The sequence below is a fragment of the Leucoraja erinacea genome, chromosome 23, assembly GCF_028641065.1.
Source record: "Leucoraja erinacea ecotype New England chromosome 23, Leri_hhj_1, whole genome shotgun sequence".
In the NCBI taxonomy this organism is placed as follows: domain Eukaryota; kingdom Metazoa; phylum Chordata; class Chondrichthyes; order Rajiformes; family Rajidae; genus Leucoraja; species Leucoraja erinaceus.
Window position 1 is genome coordinate 32,898,591 of NC_073399.1, and position 20,198 is coordinate 32,918,788.

At 44.3% G+C, this 20,198-nt stretch overlaps 1 non-coding gene across 1 annotated transcript; it reads left to right on the top strand.

Annotated features, from left to right (window-relative positions):
* The first annotated feature begins 19,468 nt into the window (after positions 1-19,468).
* On the top strand, positions 19,469-19,541 carry trnak-uuu (transfer RNA lysine (anticodon UUU)). Its single transcript has one exon. It is a non-coding gene; the product is annotated as a tRNA-Lys (tRNA).
* Positions 19,542-20,198: the final 657 nt, after the last annotated feature.

The window sequence follows — 20,198 nt, forward strand, 5'->3', positions numbered from 1 at the left end:
TGCTGTGGTTGTTATGGGAGATTTCAACATGCAGGTAGACTGGGGAAATCAGGTTGGTACTGGACCCCAAGAAAGGGACTTTGTAGAGTGCTTTTGTGATGGATTCTTAGAGCAGCTTGTATTGGAGCCTACCACGGAGAAGGCAATTCGGGAGGTTAATGAGCCATTAGGAGATAGTGACCATAATATGGTCAGGTTTAATCTACAATTGGAGAGGGAGAAGGGTAGATTGGAGGTGTCAGTGGAGTAAGGGGCGACCGTGGCTGACAAGGGACGTCAGGGACAGTATAAAAATAAAAGAGAAGAAGTACAACGTAGCAAAGATGAGCGGGAAGCAAGAGGATCGGGTAATGTTTAAAGAGCAACAGAGGATAACTAAAAAGACAATACAGGGAGAAAAGATGAGGTACGAAGGTAAACTAGCCAAGAATATAAAGCAGGATAGTAAAAGCTTTATTATGGGGAACAAGGAAATGGCAGATGAGTTGAACAGGTACTTTGGATCCATCTTCACTAAGGAGGACACAAACAATCTTCCTGATATAGTAGTGGCCAGAGGATCTGGGGTGACGGAGGAACTAAAGGAAACCCACGTTAGGCAGGAAATGGTGTTGGCTAGAAGGCTGATAAATCCCCAGGGCCTGATGGTCTGCATCCCAGGGTACTTAAGGAAGTGGTTCTAGAAATCATGGATGCATTGGTGATAATTTTCCAATGTTCTATAGACTCAGGATCAGTTCCTGTGGATTGGAGAGTAGCTAATGTTATCCCACTTTTTAAGAAAGGCGGGAGAGAGAAAATAGGGAATTATAGACCAGTTAGCCTGACATCGGTGGTGGTGGGGAAGATGCTGGAGTCAATTATAAAAGATGAAATAGCTACACATTTGGATAGCAGTAACAGGATCGGTCCGAGTCAGCATGGATTTGCAAAGGGGAAATCATGCTTGACTAATCTTCTGGAATTTTTTGAAGATGTAACTAGGAAAATGGTCAAGTGGATGCAGTGTACGTGGACTTTCAGAAAGCATTTGATAAGGACCCACATAGGAGATTAGTGGGCAAAATTAGGGCACATGGTATTGGGGGTAGAGTGCTGACATGGATAGAAAATTGGTTGGCAGACAGGAAAAAAAGAGTAGGGATTAACGGGTCCCTTTCAGATTGGCAGGCAGTGACTAGTGGGGTACCGCAAGGCTCAGTGCTGGGATTGCAGCTATTTACAATATACATCAATGATTTGGATGAAGGGATTTAAAGTAACATTAGCACATTTTTCAGATGACACAAAGCTGGGTGGCAGTGTGAACTGTGAGGAGGATGCTATGAGAATGCAAGGTGACTTGGACAGGTTGGGGGAGTGGGCAGATGCATGGCAGATGAAGTTCAATGTGAGGTTATCCACTTTGGTAACAAAAACAGGAAGGCAGATTACTATCTAAATGTCGTCAAGTTGGGAAAAGAGGAAGTGCAACGGGATCTGGGGGTCCTTGTTGATCAGTCTATGAAAGTAAGCATGCAGGTACAGCAGGCAGTGAGGAAAGCGAATGGCATGTTGGCCTTTATAACTAGAGGAGTCGAGTATAGGAGCAAAAAGGTCCTTCTGCAGTTGTCCAGGGCCCTTGTGAGACCATACCTGGAGCATTGTGTGCAGTTTTGGTCCCCTAATTTGAGGAAGGACTTTCTTGCTATTGAGGGAGTGCAGCGTAGGTTTACAAGGTTAATAACCGGGATGGCGGGACTTTCATATGTTGAGAGAATGGAGTGGCTGGGCTTGTACACTCTGGAGTTTAGAAGGATGAGAGGTGATCTTATTGCAACATATAAGATTGTTAAGGGTTTCGACACGCTAGAGGCAGGAAACATGTTCCCGATGTTGGGGGAGACCAGGGGCCACACTTTAAGAATAAGTGGTAAGCCATTTAGAACGGAGATGAGAAAACACTTTTTCTCTCAAAGAGTTGTGTCTGTGGAATTCTCTGCCTCAGAGGGCGGTGGAGGCCAGTGCTCTGGATACTTTCAAGAGAGAGCTAGATAGGGCTCTTAAAGATTGGGGAGTAAAGGGATATGGGGAGAGGTTTTTGAAGAGGTTACTAGGGAAATTGATGAGGTTAAAGTGGTGGATGTTGTCTATATGGACTTCAGTAAGGCCTTTGACAAGGTTCCACATGGAAGGTTGGTTAAGAAGGTTCAATGGTGGAGTAGCAAGATGGATTCAACAGTGGCTGAATGGGAGATGGCAGAGGGTAATGGTGGATGGCTGTTTGTCAGGTTGGAGGCCGGTGACTAGTGGGGTGCATCGGGGATCTGTGTTGGGTCCACTGTTGTTTGTCATGTACATCAATGATCTGGATGATGGTGTGATAAATTGGATTAGTAAGTATGCAGATGATACTAAGATAGGTGGTGTTGTGGATAATGAAGTAGATTTTCAAATTCTACAGAGAGGTTTAGGCCATTTGGAAGAGTGGACTGAAAGATGGCAGATGGAGTTTAATGCTGATAAGTGTGAGGTGCTACATCTTGGCAGGACAAATCAAAATAGGACGTACATGGTAAATGGTAGGGAATTGGGGAATGCAGTTGAACAGAGGGATCTAGGAATAACTGTGCATAGTTCCCTGAAGGTGGAATCTCATGTAGATAGGGTGGTAAAGAAAGCTTTTGGTGTGCTGGCCTTTATAGCGAGACCTGGGTGTCATGGTACACCCGTCATTGAAGGTAGGCATGCAGGTGCAGCAAGCAGTAAAGAAAGCGAATGGTATGTTGGCTTTCATAGCAAAAGGATTTGAGTATAGGAGCAGGGAGGTTCTACTGCAGTTGTACAGGGTCTTGGTGAGACCACACCTGGAGTATTGCGTACAGTTTTGGTCTCCAAATCTGAGGAAGGACATTATTGCCATAGAGGGAGTGCAGAGACGGTTCAACAGACTGATTCCTGGGATGTCAGGACTGTCATATGAAGAAAGACTGGATAGACTTGGTTTATACTCTCTTGAATTTAGGAGATTGAGGGGGGATCTTATAGAAACTTACAAAATTCTTAAGGGGTTGGACAGGCTAGATGCAGGAAGATTGTTCCTGATGTTGGGGAAGTCCAGGACAAGGGGTCACAGCTTAAGGATAAGGGGGAAATCCTTTAAAACCGAGATGAGAAGAACTTTTTTCACACAGTGGTGAATCGCTGGAACTCTCTGCCACAGGGGGTAGTCGAGGCCAGTTCATTGGCTATATTTAGGAGGGAGTTAGATGTGGCCCTTGTGGCTAAGGGGATCAGAGGGTATGGAGAGAAGGCAGGTACGGGATACTGAGTTGGATGATCAGCCATGATCATATTGAATAGCGGTGCAGGCTCGAAGGGCCGAATGGGACTAGGGAAGAATAAGTGTTCGGCACGGACTAGAAGGGCCGAGATGGTCTGTTTCCGTGCTGTAATTGTTATATGGTTATATGTTATATGAGGAGAAGGCAGATACGGGGTACCGATTTGGGATAATCAGCCATGATGACATTGAACCTAATTTCTATGTTTCTATGCACCTAATTTCTATGTTTCTATGTTTCTATGTTTCTAAATCAGAGCATTGAGTATAGAAGTAGGAATGGAATGTTAAAATTGTACAAGGCATTGGTGAGGCCAATTCTGGAGTATGGTGTACAATTTTGGTCGCCAAATTATAGGAAAGATGTCAACAAAATAGAAAGAGTACAGAGGAGATTTACTAGAATGTTGCCTGGGTTTCAGCAACTAAGTTACAGAGAAAGGTTGAACAAGTTAGATCTTTATTCTTTGGAGCGCAGAAGGTTAAGGGGAGACTTGATAGAGGTCTTAAAAATGATGAGAGGGATAGACAGAGTTGACATGGATAAGCTTTTTTCCATTGAGAGTAGGGAAGATTCAAACAAGAGGACATGATTTGAGAATTAAGGGACAGAAGTTTAGGGGTAACATGAGGGGGAACTTCTTTACTCAGAGAGTGGTAGCTGTGTGGAATGAGCTTCCAGTGGAAGTGGTGGAGGCAGGTTTGATTTTATCATTTAAAAATAAATTGGATAGGTGAGATGGGACTAGGAAAGAATAAGTGTTCGGCACGGACTAGAAGGGCCGAGATGGCCTGTTTCCGTGCTGTAATTGTTATATGGTTATATGTTATATGGGGAGAAGGCAGATACGGGGTACCGATTTGGGATAATCAGCCATGATCACATTGAATGGCGGTGCTGGCTCGAAGGGGCAAATGGCCTACTCCTGCACCTATTGTCTATTGTCTGAAATAGCTTCCATATGCATTTTGATGGAGTAAATTTGTATTCCAATACAGTATTATTATCTCAAAATGCCTGTGGGAGGGAAAGTTAAATACAAAGTACCATTCTGTACTTTATTGTCAAAAAGCCAAATAATAGAATAACACTTCTGACATATTTAATCACATCACGTCCTGGTTGTCAGTTCAATGCCTGCACAGTTTGTCATCTGATAACTAATCTGATACTTTCTTTCTGCAAATTTGGTAATGTTTTTAAGGAAAATGGATAATAATAAAAAATAACAATATTCTAAATGCTGCTTTCTCTTGTCATGCAATTCAGAAGCAATCTCACAACTTGCCTGATAAACTCAGAAGGTTGGGCAGCACCTGCATAAACAAAGGGTTAGTCAACCTGAAGTGCCAACTATCTCTTTAGCTTCTCAGATGGTCTATGTTTCTAAATCTTCATATTGATTTTTTTAGAGGAGGTCACAGAAACATAGAAATTAGGTGCAGGAGTAGGCCATTCGGCCCTTCGAGCCTGCACCGCCATTCAATATGATCGTGGCTGATCATCCAACTCAGTATCCTGTACCTGCCTTCTCTCCATACCCCCTGATCCCTTTAGCCACAAGGGCCACATCTAACTCCCTCGTAAATATAGCCAAAGAACTGGCTTTGACTGCCTTCTGTGGCAGAGAATTCCAGAGATTCACCACTCTCTGTGTAAAAAATGATTTTCTCATCTCGGTCCTAAAAGACTTCCCCCTTATCCTTAAACTGTGACCACTTGTTCTGGACTTCCCCAACATCGGGAATAATCTTCCTGCATCTAGCCTGTCCAATCCCTTAAGAATTTTGTAAGTTTCTATAAGATCCTCCCTCAATCTTCTAAATTCTAGCGAGTATAAGCCGAGTCTATCCAGTCTTTCTTCATATGAAAGTCCTGCCATCCCAGGAATCAGGCTGGTGAACCTTCTCTGTACTCCCTCAATGGCAAGAATGTCTTTCCTCAGATTAGGAGACCAAAACTGTACGCAATACTCCAGGTGTGGTCTCGCCAAGACACTGTACAACTGCAGTAGAACCTCCCTGCTCTTATACTCAAATCCTTTTGCTATGAATCAACATACCGCTCTGATCATGCCATCAACTGGACAGTCAGGGGTTATGGGGAGAAGGCACGAGAATGGGGTTAGGAGGGAGAGGTAGATCAGCCGTGGTTGAATGGCGGCGTAGATTTGATGGGCCGAATGTCGTTATTCTGCTCCTATCACTTATAGTCTTATGACCTTATGACTGTCTTTCTGAAGTTCACCTTGCAGTGTGAATATATGGTTTTCCAGTGTTAGTCTATTAAACCAGTTAAGATGAATTGTGGATGATCTTAATTCCACTGTTATCATCTGGAACGAAAATCTGCTGTGGTTATTTGATATGACGTATACGTCTCAGCTCCAGTCTCTGGAGGTTGAGTCAGTCATCGCCTAGTATTTAGCAACAGACAATAAATGTCAGTTTGTTCTGCAATATCCTCAAACCACAGATCAAGTAGCTTCATGATATTTCCAATAATTTTCCAAATGCTTTTGCAATGATTCATAATTATTTTCCAGTTGCTGGGCACTTTAATTATCCATCTCATTCCTACACAGACCTTTCTGTCGTCGGTTTCCTCCATTGTCAGAGTGAGGCTAAATGCAAATTGGAAGAACAGCATCTCATATTTTGCTTTAGGCAGCATCTCTCACTTACATAGAAACATAGAAACTAGGTGCAGGAGTAGGCCATTCGGCCCTCCGAGCCTGCACCGCCATTAAATATGATCATGGCTGATCATCCAACTCAGTATCCCATCCCTGCCTTCCCTCCATACCCCCTGATCCCTTTAGCCACAAGGGCCACATCTAACTCCCTCTTAATTATAGCCAATGAACTGTGGCCTCAACTACCTTCTGTGGCAGAGAATTCCAGAGATTCACCACTCTCTGTGTGTGAAAAAGTTCTTCTCATCTCGGTTTTAAAGGATTTCCCCCTTATCCTTAAGCTGTGACCCCTTGTCCTGGACTTCCCTAATATCGGGAACAATCTTCCTGCATCTAGCCTGTCCAACCCCTTAAGAACTTTGTAAGTTTCTATAAGATCCCCTCTCAATCTCCTAAATTCTAGAGAGTATAAACCAAGTCTTTCTTCATAAGACAGTCCTGACATCCCAGGAATCAGTCTGGTGAACCGTCTCTGCACTGCCTCTATGGCAATAATGTCCTTCCTCAGATTTGGAGACCAAAACTGTACACAATACTCCAGGTGTGGTCTCACCAAGACCCTGTACAGGTCTGTCAGGTAGACCCGGCATTCCCTCTCTCTCTATCCCTTCCCCACCTAAGTCGCACTAGCTTCTCGTTTTCACCCTACAAACAGCTAACAATGGCCTAGTTCCTTTATCACCGTTACTTTTTTGCATATCTTTCATTCATCGTTCCTTATCTCTCCACATCACAGTCTATATCTCTTGTTTCCGCTATCGCTAACCAGTCTGAAGAAGGGTCTCGACACGAAACGTCACCCATTCCTTCTCTCCAGAGATGCTGCCTGTCCCGCTGAGTTACTCCAGCTTTTTGTGACTATCTTCAACCTACAAACCCACATAGTTTTGGGATGTTGGTGGAAACCAGAGCACCTGGCGGAAACCCACCAGCATTTGTTTACAAAACCAGATATGAAGAATGGTGGATGATCCTAATTTGCATTTTTCCTCTAGGAAAATAAATCTGCTGCGGTTTGGGAGGATGTGCAAACTCCACACAGACAGTACCCCTGGACAGATTTTGAACCTGATTCTTGAGAGCAGTGAGGTAGCAGCTCTACCAGCTTGGTCACTGTGCTGCCCTAGTATTAAAAAAAATCCTTTTGCACTGGAATGTGATGAAGATGACAAGGCAATCTACAGTTCCTTGTTTCTACATTTTGACTGTTTCACTGTGAAATCGCCTCATGGTTTGCCCACTTTGAAGAAGTTCTCCTCCGCCAATGTAAAGAAGGGTCACAACCCGAAACATCACCTATCCATGTTCCCCAGGGGGAGCTGCCTGACCTGTTCAGTCACTCCAGCATTTTGTCTCTTTCCTGCATCAATATTTTATTAATTATTAATAAATAGTGGTATTTGGAGATATTCATTGCCATTCGACACTAGGCTGGTTAAGACCACCAGAGGGCTCCAAAGCCATTTGATTCTGTATTTATTCATTTATTCCCATTTGTACAACTTGTAGTTACTTCAGAAAGCTTTCACTCTACATTTACACTGTTGCCGTGATAAACGAGGCATGGACACGTGCATAACAAAGGTATGAAACCATAATCCACTTGATTTTCAAAGTTAATATTTTGAAGATCTCCCTTTTTCTTGTTATCAGATGAAAGTTAAACTTTGAAAAACAGAGATACTGTGAAAATCCAGCATGGAGTGAGATCCCAGTGTTATTGAAATGATTTAAATCATGTGAAGCCATTGAAAATAAGCAACACCCTAGGGATTTTTTCATGACCGATGAACTAATATATCGTACTGACACATCACTGCTTGGAGTCAAGCATGTGCTCACAAGATGCATGTGTATGCAAGATAGTAACGCCTTCTTCAATTAAATCTAGAAAAAAACAGAAGATTGTATAAAGTTTATATTGAGTTAGGAAAAAATAAATGCATGGCGGTAGAGACCTGGGTTCGATCTTGACTACGGGTGCTGTCTGTACAGAGTTTGTATGTTCTCCCCATGGCAAGCTTGGGTTTTCTCCGGGTGCTCCGGTTTCCTCCCACACTCCAAAGACATACAGGCTTGTAAGTTAATTGGCTTTGGTAAAATTGCAACTTGTTCCCGATGTTGGGGAAGTCCAGGACAAGGGGTCACAGCTTAAGGATAAGGGGGAATTCCTTTAAAACCGCGATAAGAACTTTTTTCACACAGAGAGTGGTGAATCTCTGGAACTCTCTGCCACAGAGGGTAGTTGAGGCCAGTTCATTGGCTATATTTAAGAGGGAGTTAGATGTGGCCCTTCTGGCTAAGGGGATCAGGGGGTATGGAGAGAAGGCAGGTACGGGATACTGAGTTGGATGATCAGCCATGATCATATTGAATGGCGGTGCGGGCTCGAAGGGCCGAATGGCGTACTCCTGCACCTAATTTCTATGTTTCTATGTTTCTATGTCCCTAGTGTATGTAGGATAGTGTTAGTGTATGGGGATGACTGGTTGGTGGGCCAAAGGGCCTGTTTCCACGCTGTATCTCTGATATCTAAACACATTTAATACCTGCTCCTTACTGGAATTAATATGACACCATCCCATCAGTGTCGTGTGTAGCCCTGGTTTAATCTATGTGTACAGTCAGGAACTCTGAATTATTCAGTGGAAGTTCCTGCTTCAATAATAACTTGTCATCTTGTTGGCAAATCTAAAACTGGACAGAGCTTGAGATGCTGACAGAAAAGTGTCTTCTCTAGTCGATAACCACTAATGGCTCCACATCACAAGTAACAAGATCTGTCGGATAAAATTAACTTTGGAACTGAATTTGAAACCAGGTTTATGTTTTGATGTAAAGCAGATAGGTGGAGATCTTGCCAATAATTGAATGCCTTCAGTATAATTAAATTCACAATTCAGAATCACCTCTGTGTAAATTTATTTTGTACTTAGAGTCAAGTCTGCATTCATTGAAGAAGTAAGTCAACAATGATTATTTGTATTTGCCAGAAGTGTTTTTCTTTTGTAAGAAACCTTGTGTCTGAACTGGAAACTATTCCGACCTTTTTCAATGCAAACATGTGTAGTAAGGAACTGCAGATGTTGGTTAATTTTAGAAAAGTCACAAAATACTGGAGTAACTAAGCAGGTCAGGCAGCATCTCTGCACAAAAGGGATAGGTGATGTTTCAAGTTGGGGCCGACCTGCAGACTGATTGAATTAGGGAGGGGAGAAAGCTAGAAGAGAGGTGGGGGTGGGACATAGTCTGGCAAGTGATAGGATACTGGTGAAGGCGGATTTACAAGAAAAGACACAAAATGCCTGAGCATCTCTGGAGAACATGGATAGGGTGGCGTTTCGGGTTGGGACCCTTCATCAGACTGAACCACCTATCATCACTTGGTGAGGTTGAGGGGGGAAATTGATGGAAGTATATGGATATGTAAGTTTAAACAGATGTGAAAACACCAGAGGGCATAGCTCTAAAATGAGAGGGGGAAAGTTTAAAGGAGATGTGCGAGGCAAGGCGCACGCACGCACGTACGCACGCGGGGGCTTAGAACGCATTGCCTGGTAGTGGGGGAAGATCTGATAGCGACATTTCAGAAGCTTTTAGGCACATGGAAGTGCAGAGAATAGAGGGATATGGATCAAGTGCAGACAGATGAGATTGGGTTTTACTTGGCATCATATTTGGCACAAACATAATAATAATAACTTTATTTATAAAGCACTTTAAACAACTGCAGTTGCCACAAAGTGCTGTACATGAGAACTCATGGGCAAGAAGTTATTACAAACCATTAAAAGCCGTAAAACAAAGGACTATAAAACAGTAAAAATTAAAAGACATTAAAAGCACTAAAAACAGGAGCAATGTCTCAGCCAGTGTCGAAAGCCAGAGAATAAAAATGAGTTTTTAGGGTGGATTTGAAGATGGACCCTGTCTGATGTGCAACGGCAAGGTGTTCCAGAGTGCTGGAGCAGCAACAGAAAAGGCTCTATCCCCTCTGAGCTTCCGCTTAGACCTTGGTTCATTGTGGGCCGTAGTGCCCATTTATGTGCTGTACTGTTCTATGGTCTATGCTCGGTTGTACTAACACTGATCTATGCTACAAGTGTTCACACTAGGACAACGAATATACACCACCCAACTGCATTCACTTAGGAGTAGACGCCAGTTGTCCCCATTTAGCTCCTGAGATATTGAGCCAGCCGTGTTAATTAATGACAAGGACATTTTGACATTAGTCCTCAGCGACTGACAAACTAATGATAATCTGACACACAACATGAGACCAACCTCTATCCTGTCTGTAGCAGCTGCAGTGGAAATCATGTATAAATTAGTTCCACTGTGGCAATCTGAAATCTGCCCAACCTATCTTAATCCTCTTAATATTCACAATAAATGTAATGACATTGCCAGTGTTTTATACATTAGCATTAATTCAGCAATTCAAAGCTTTATCATAATTAAATGCACTGTGTGAATATTTAGTGTTCTCTTTAATTTATATAGCATCATAGTCATACAGCATTGAAACAGCCTCTTCGGCCCAACTTGCCCACATTAACCAACATGCCCCCATCGACACCAATGCCACGTGCCTGCACTTGGCTCACAACCTTCTAAACCCGTGCGTAAAAAGAAACTGCAGATGCAGGTTTATAACGGAGATAGACACAAAGTGCTAGAGTAACTCAGTGAGTTGAGTCTATCTATCTACCTGTCCAATTGTCTCTTCAAATGTTATGATAGCTCCTGCCTCAACAAGTCGTTCCATACACCTACCGCCCTTTGGGTGAAAAAGTCACCCCTCTGGTTCCTATGAAATCTCAACCACCCCCCCACCCCCAAAGTCCGATCAAGGATAGTCCAAGGGTCACCAATGAGGTAGATAGTAGTTCAGCACTGCTCTCTGGTTGTGGTAGGATGATTCAGTTTTCTGATCTCAGCTGGGGAGAAAACTGTCCCTGAATCTGGAGGTGTGCGTTTTCGCACTTCTATACCTTTCTGCCTGATGGGAGAGGGGAGAAAAGGAGTGGCCAAGGTGTGACTCATCCTTGCTTATGCTCCTTGCCTTGCCAAGGCAGCGTAAGGGATAAATGGACTCATTAAAAGGGAGGTTGGTTTGTGTGATGGTCTGGGCTGTCCACAATTCACTACAGTTTCTTGTGGTCTTGGAGGAATCCGGGGAAAACCCACGCAGGTCACGGGGAGAATGTACAAACTCCGTACATACAGCACCCGTAGTCGGGATCGAACCCGGGTTACCGACTCCGCAAGCGCTGTAAGGCTCTACCGCTGTGCCACCGTGCCACCCTGTTGGTTTAAAGAAAAAGACACAAAGCGGTGGAGTAACTCAGCAGGTCAAACAGCATCTTTGGAAAAGATGGAATTTCGGTTTGGGATGCTTCTTCAATGGGCAGAGGGTGGAGCGGGGGGGCAAGCTGGAAGAAGGGTGATGACATGACAGAGGCTGGCAAGTGATAGGTGGATATGCAGTTATTGGGGTTTTTTTAAGTTGACGGATGGTGGGACAAAGGCCAGAAATAAAAAGGCAAAAAGTGTGAGATGAGGAGGTAAGGATAAAAGAGGCATCTGGGACAAAGTTGGATGGGGCATCTTTGTCGGTATGGATGAGTTCAGCCAATGTCTCTGTTTCCCTGCTGTGAGAAGACAATGACGCGATTTTCTAAAAGTTATTGATGACATAAAAAAGCAGCATTTTATTCGTATTATGCACTCCTATTTACTTTTGTATGGGCTGAGAATGGACAGTCATAATCTGAGACATTCTTTGATGTACAGTATTGACAGAAAGACAGGAGCATTGCTGAAATGCATTGCTGAATGGGCAGCGCAGCGGTAGAGTTGCTGCCTTACAGCTCCAGAACCCTGGGTTCAATCCCGACTACGGGCGCTGTCTGTACAGAGTTTGTACGTTCTCCCCGTGACCCGTGTGGGTTTTCTCCGAGATCTTCGGTTTCCTTCCACACTCCAAATACGTACAGGTTTGTAGATTAATTGGCTTTGCATGAATGCATGAATGTAGTTGGGATTTGTTTCTGACTTGGAGTAAAGTATATTTGAAAGAGTTAAAGTGGATCACTTCAACAAAGATAACAAACCACCATTGCCAAAGGGACCAGAGACTTTAAACTATTTTATGCATCCCATTGCCCAGTCAGATATCTTGCGGTAGTCTCAGAACAGACCAACTTACGGTTTATCATTCAATGTAACTTTATCTGAAGAGGATCGTGAGTTTTTTTTATTAACACAGGGACAGAATTTGGCTGCATTGAAATATCCAACAGAATGTCAGAGAAATAAACAAAAGGAGGTTCCTTGTTCCTGACAATCTTAATATCAAATCTCAATAAATACCCTCATGGTGGCCGATTGGGAAAGGGGGAGATGCAGCGAGACCTGGGTGTCATGGTACACCAGTCATTGAAGGTAGGCATGCAGGTGCAGCAGGCAGTAAAGAAAGCGAATGATATGTTGGCTTTCATAGCAAGAGGATTTGAGTATAGGAGCAGGGAGGTTCTACTGCAGTTGTACAGGGTCTTGGTGAGACCACACCTGGAGTATTGCGTGCAGTTTTGGTCTCCAAATCTGAGGAAGGACATAATTGCCATAGAGGAAGTGCAGAGAAGGTTCACCAGACTGATTCCTGGGATGTCAGGACTGTCTTATGAAGAAAGACTGGATAGATTTGGTTTATACTCTCTAGAATTTAGGAGATTGAGAGGGGATCTTATAGAAACTTACAAAATTCTTAAGGGGTTGGACAGGCTAGATGCAGGAAGATTGTTCCCGATGTTGGGGAAGTCCAGGACAAGGGGCCACAGCTTAAGGATAAGGGGGAAATCCTTGAAAACCGAGATGAGGAGAACTTTTTTCACACAGAGAGTGGTGAATCTCTGGAACTCTCTGCCACAGAGGGTAGTTGAGGCCAGTTCATTGGCTATATTTAAGAGGGAGTTAGATGTGGCCCTTGTGGCCAAGGGGATCAGAGGGTATGGAGAGAAGGCAGGTACGGGATACTGAGTTGGATGATTAGCCATGATCATATTGAATTGCGGTGCAGGCTCGAAGGGCCGAATGGCCTACTCCTGCACCTAATTTCGATGTTTACTCCGGTACTAGATTGTCCCAAACTTGTTTTCATTCAGCAGAAATCAGATGCCACTTAATTAGACAACCAGAAGCGATTGATGCCATTCTATGATTCAGTGCCAACAAGCTGTGAATTCTTATTCGGAGACAGCTTCTCAATTAAAAAAATAGACCACTTTCAGTCAAATGTTCATTGCTCAGTAATTAATGCACAGTTGGAGTTATATTTATTTTTGGTTCAGTCTGCAATACAATAATACTTTATGAGCCAAGTATCTTTGCAAATATACGAGGAATTTCATTTGCCAAGTCAGTCATACAAATAAAAAGCAACAGAACACACAAAATACATTTTAACATAAACGTCCACCACAGTGACTCCTCCACATTCCTCACTGTGATGGAAGGCGAAAAAAAAAAGTTAAATCTCTTCCCTTTGTTCACCCGCGGTCGGGGGGCTCGAGCCTTCCGTTGACGGGACGATCTTGCTCCCGTAGCCGGTGGTCGAGCCCTCCGCATCGGGGCGATGAGTTCCTACACCGGGGGGGAATCTCAGCTCCCCCACGCCGGCAATGGGACCCCGGGTTGGGTCCTATTCTCAATGGAAATATTTGTTATCTGCTTCTCTTGCATCCTAAAAACGATGAAGACACTACTACTGCAGCAATTTTGTACTAGACTGGTGCATGGATTAGGGGGTGTTAGTTATAAGGAGGTTGGACAATATTGGGTTGTTTCCTAGTGAGCGTCAGAGGCTGAGGGGAGACCTGAGAGAAGCTTATAAAGTTATGAGAGAGGCATGGTTGGGTAGGCAGTCAGGATCATGTTCTCCAGGGTGGAAATGTTAAAAACAAGAGGGCGTAGTCATAAGGCAAGAGAGGCAAAGTTTAAAAGAGATGCAAGGAGCAGGTTTTTTTCCCCGCAGGGGTTGGTGGTGCCTGGAATGGGCCGCCAAGGGTGGCGGTGGAGACAGATTAGTGGCATTTAAGAGGCTGATAGATAGGCACATGGAAATGTTGGAAATGGAGAGATATGGATCACATGTAGGAAAATGAGTTCATCTGGGCATCACACCGGCCTAAAGGACCTGTTCCTGCGCTATGTTGTTCTATGTAGAAACAGGGAACTGCAGATGCTGGATCCAAATAAGGTAAATAGCGCTGGAGTTACTCAGTGGCCCTCTGAGATAATCCAGCACTTTGTGGCCGAACTGCTCTATGCTGTACATACACATTATGTGTAGGAAGGAACTGCAGCTGCTGGTTTAAACCGAAGATAGACACAAAAAGCTGGAGTAACTCAGCGGGACAGACAGCATCTCTGGAGAGAAGGAATGGGTGCCATTTCGGGTCGAGACACTTCCACAGACACATTATTCTCTGGTGTAAAGTGAGATCAGTCACAATTCTGCACTCGATCTGAGCCACAGATAAAATGTTCACATCCATTTTTCCGGTGTCCTGGGCCACTGCCTAACAAGAAGGTCCTTTAGGAACGCAAAAATGCTGGAGAAACTCAGCGGGTGCAGCAGCATCTATGGAGCGAAGGAAATAGGCAAAGTTTTGGGCCGAAACCCTTCTTCAAGTCGTCAAGTCAAGTCAAGTCAAGTTTATTTGTCACATACACATGCGAGATGTGCAGTGAAATGAAAGTGGCAATGCTCGCGGACTTTTGTGCAAAAGACAAACAACAAAACAACCAAACAAATTATAAACACAATCAAACACACATATTCTTTTACATAATAAATAATAGAAGGAAAAACGTTCTGTAGAGTTAGACTGATGGGGGGTGGGGGGAGGCGGAAAAAGGAGGAGGAGGAACCAGAGGGCTGAGGTAGGAAGGGGAGGAGACAGCAAGGGCTAACAAAATTGGGAGAATTCAATGTTCATGCCACCAGGATGCAGACTCCCCAGGCGGAATATGAGGTGCTGTTCCTCCAATTGCCGGTGTAGCTCACTCTGGCCGTGGAGGAGGCCCAGGACAGAGAGGTCGGATACGGAATGGGAGGGGGAGTTGAAGTGCTGAGCCACCGGGAGTTCAGGTTGGTTAATGCGGACCGAGCAGAGGTGTTCGACGAAACGATCGCCCAACCTCCGCTTAGTCTCACCGATGTAAATCAGCTGACATCTAGAGCAGCGGATGCAGTAGATGAGGTTGGAGGAGATGCAGGTGAACCTCTGTCGCACCTGGAACGACTGCTTGGGTCCTTGGATGGAGTCGAGGGGGGAGGTAAAGCAACAAGTGTAGCATCTTTTGCTAATTAAGTCTCTACGCCAGTAGAACTAATGCCACATAAAAGGTGTAGGCATCAGATAAGCTTCAGAATTTAACGACAGATCCTGTTATCATTAATCAAAGACAAGCTTCTATTTTGAAATGTGTTTGTGTAGTGGCACCAAACATGGTGAATAAACAGTTGCTTTATTCAGGTGTTACATGTAAGTTTGGTTCACTAACATAATTGTCATTGCTGCTGTAGCTGAGCGAGGGTGTTGCCTCGAGCTCAGCTACCTGTTGACTGGGGTTGATCTCAAGGTGAGATATGCTTATGTAGCAGGACACTGCCCTTAGCCCCTGACGTCACGTGACAGCCTTCGTAACTACTGACGAGGGTTTGAACATACGTGCTCTGTGTATCAACTGACGCCACAATTGGCGCTTATTGAGTGTTTACCCAGAGGAAGGACCATGCCCTGGCAATCTCACCACCAGGACAATAATCACCCTTCTCTCAAATAGCCACTGCACTAATCCTCCCTGGCACTGACCATTAACGTGCCGCCAAGGAGTGGCTGAGTTGACATTCAGAAATTTCAGTGAATTTCTACCTAATGGCCCTGTCTCACGAGTCCACGAGTGATCCCGAATTTAAAACAAATCAAACTCGTGATAATCACGTAGAACTAACGTCGGAACTCGTAACGCTAACGGCAGGTACTCAGGAAACTTGTTAACTCGTGAAAATCTTTCAACGTGATGAAAGATTTCCACGAGTCAAATTTACTCTTGAAGTAAAAATTTAAAACTTTTAAACTCGTTGGAAGAGCGTAGTCGCCCGTGAGTTTACCGTAGTGAACCGTGAGTCTACCGTGGGCACGGATACAAACATAGAAACATAGAAACATAGAAATTAGGTGCAGGAGTAGGCCATTCGGCCCTTCGAGCCTGCACCGCCATTTAATATGATCATGGCTGATCATCCAACTCAGTATCCCGTACCTGCCTTTTCTCCATACCCTCTGATCCCCTTGGCCATAAGGGCCACATCTAACTCCCTCTTAAATATAGCCAATGAACTGGCCTCAACTACCCGCTGTGGCAGAGAGTTCCAGAGATTCACCACTCTCTGTGTGAAAAAAGTTCTCCTCATCTCGTTTTTAAAGGATTTCCCCCTTATCCTTAAGCTGTGACCCCTTGTCCTGGACTTCCCCAACATCGGAAACAATCTTCCTGCATCTAGCCTGTTCAACCCCTTAAGGATTTTGTAAGTTTCTATAAGATCCCCTCTCAATCTCCTAAACTCTAGAGAGTATAAACCAAGTCTATCCAGTCTTTCTTCATAAGACAGTCCTGACATCCCAGGAATCAGTCTGGTGAACCTTCTCTGCACTCCCTCTATGGCAATAATGTCCTTCCTCAGATTTGGAGACCAAAACTGCACGCAATACTCCAGGTGTGGTCTCACCAAGACCCTATACAACTGCAGTAGAACCTCCCTGCTCCTATACTCAAATCCTCTTGCTATGAAAGCCAACATGCCATTCGCTTTCTTTACTGCCTGCTGCACCTGCATGCCTACCTTCAATGACTGGTGTACCATGACACCCAGGTCTCGCTGCATCTCCCCCTTTCCCAATCGGCCACCGTTTAGATAATAATCTGCTTTCCCGTTTTTGCCACCAAAATGGATAACCTCACATTTATCCACATTAAACTGCATCTGCCAAACATTTGCCCACTCACCCAGCCTATCCAAGTCACCTTGCAGTCTCCTAGCATCCTCCTCACACCTAACACTGCCCCCCAGCTTAGTGTCATCCGCAAACTTGGAGATATTGCCTTCAATTCCCTCATCCAGATCATTAATATATATTGTAAATAGCTGGGGTCCCAGTACTGAGCCTTGCGGTACCCCACTAGTCACTGCCTGCCATTGTGAAAAGGACCCGTTTACTCCTACTCTTTGCTTCCTGTTTGCCAGCCAGTTCTCTATCCACATCAATACTGAACCCCCAATGCCATGTAATGACATACACAAGAAAGGGCAGATGCTGGTTGACAAAAAGTGAACACACAGTGCTGGAGTAACACAAAGACGCAGCAGAATTTTGGAAATGTCATCCCGTCACCCATTCCTTCTTTGCAGAGATGCTGCCTGTCCCGCTGAGTTAAAGAATGCCCACGGTAGACTCACGAGTCGCTACGGTAAACTCACGGGCTACTGCGTTCTACCAACGAGTTTAAAAGTTTAAAGTTTTAACTTCAAGAGTAAATTTGACTTGTGGAAATCTTTCATTCCGACGTTCCCACTACGTTAATTCCATGTGATTACCACGAGTTTGATTTGTTTTAAACTCGGGATCACTCATGGATGGACTCGCACCGTGAGACAAGGGTTTAAGGAAGTCATTGAGACCGTGTGAAATGGGCGACCGTTTTGCTGAACACGTGATCAGTCCACCGTGGTTGGCCGAATCTCCCAGTTGCTAGCCATTTTAACACCCTTCCCAAAATGGCCTTTCTGTCCTGGGCCTCCTCCATTGCCAGAGTGAAACCACACCAACTGGAGACGCAGCACCTCATATTCCACTTGGGAGGCAACAGTATTAACATTGAATTGTCCACCTTCAAACAATGCCCTCTATCCCTTCTCTTTCCCCTGCCCATTCTCCCCACAAACCCAGTGTGGACCCATTCCTCCCTCCATTTCCCATCCTCCCTGTTGCCCCGGTCTTTCCCCCTCCTTCATGTACCCATCTCCCATCCCACAGTCCTCCATTTCTCTTTCTATCCCACTCTTCTCCTTCCCCTATCCCCCTTCCCCGTCCATTCCACTAGTTTTCCATTTCATTCCTCCGCATCTTGTCTCCTTTTCCCCTCTAGCCTTTGTCACTTACTCCACCCATCTGCAGATCAAATCCCACCTCACCTGTATCCACCTATCACTTGCTGGGTGTTGTCACATCCCCGTTTCTCTTTTCCAGCTTTCTATCCTCTACTCCAATCAGTCTGAAGAAGAATCCCAACTTGAAACATCCCCAGTCTTTTTCCTCCTCAGATGCTGCCTGACCTGCTGAGTTCCTCCAGCACTGTGTTTTGCTCAGGATTCCAGCAACTGCAGTTTCATGTGTCTCCTATGTAACCAGTGTCTTTGAACTTATGCCCCTATAATTGTGTAGGGATAGTAAGGGTTAAATTCATCTGACTGTAATAGCATCATTTACATTTCTATATTCTCTCTTATTACTCTTACCCCCTCTACTGCCTGCATTAGGAAAGCAAATGACCAGAGTGAAGCTCTCTCTGGTACAAGGTCATTTTAAATTCTCAACAGTATGGGTCTCCAAATGAAGATTCATCAGTATACCTGCCCATCACCAAGCTGATCATCTTCCCATTGTCTGCTCATCAGATATAGCGCTGCTGGGAGTTGCAATCTCCCAGCCTTTACCATGGTGAATGACTCCACCATTTTAAGATCCAGCTCCGCTGATATTCTTTGGTAAACGCAGCATTGAATGGTATAGGAAAGATCTACAGATGCTGGTTCAAATCGAAGATAGACACACAAAGCTGGAGTAACTCAGCAGGACAGGCAGCATCTCTGGAGAGAAGGAATGGGTGACGTTTCAGGTCAAGACCCTTCTTCAGACTGTGACACATCAGTCTGAAGAATGGTCTAGACCCAGAAACGTCACCCATTCCTTCTCTCCTGAGATGCTGCCTGTCCCGCTGAGTTACTCCGGCATTTTGTGTCTAGCAGTAATGAATGGGTCAGTCTGGGGATCCTGATTAGGGAGGAACAAAGAGTTGATGAGAAGAGATGGGAGGGCAGTCAGTGTTTCGGGAACTGGGGTCATGACATTATTATTTCCAAATTACCATGCAATAAGACTCGTTGGACAAAAATGCGAGACCCTTCTTCTTAACCCAAAACATCGCCTATTCCTTCTCTCCATAGATGCTGCCTCACCCGCTGAGTTTCTCCAGCATTTTTGTCCACTTTCAATTTTTCCAGCATCCGCAGTTCTTTCTTAAACATGCAACAAGACTAGATCATTTTAAGCAAACAACTAGACAGAAGCTGCTTCAAATTTAAAATATTCCAATGGGAGCCTGGATAGCTCAGTCGGTAGAGCATCAGACTTTTAATCTGAGGGTCCAGGGTTCAAGTCCCTGTTCAGGCGGTGATCTCTTTGGAACAGAGACACTTGAAGAATTTTGCACAAGGTGAAAATCGGTGTCACCAAAGAGTTATGTCACCATGGAGCTTCGTTCACAGTGGCAAATCATCTTTTCCCTTGCCACATCAAGTGGAACTGAGAAACAATAGTTTGTATCTTCAATTAAATGACATGCACTGAAGAATATTTCATGGTTATTTGAGTATATGATTATAAATCATCACCAGCCAAACCTTAATTGAATGTGAGTTTCTGAAATAAAAACAATTGCACTTAGTAAGTGGAATCAGCCTATGCATCAGAGGCAATGGCTACACTAAGTACACATTCATTTAGTATATTAGCACTAATGAAACATTATCAATTCCTTGTTTAGGCTCCAAAATCACAAGAATTAGATCATAGACGCATAGTCACACATCGAGGAAACAGGCTCTTCGGCCCAACTTAATCGCACTGATCAACATGTCCCATCTATACTAGTCCCACTTGCCTACCTTTGGCCCATATCCCTCTAAACCTATCCTATCCAATTACCTGTTTAAATGTTTCTTAAATATTGCAATACTATCTGCCTTAACTACCTCCTGAGGCAGCTCGTTCCATACACCCACCACCCCTCGAATGAAAAGGTTACCTCTCAGGTTCCTATTAAATCTT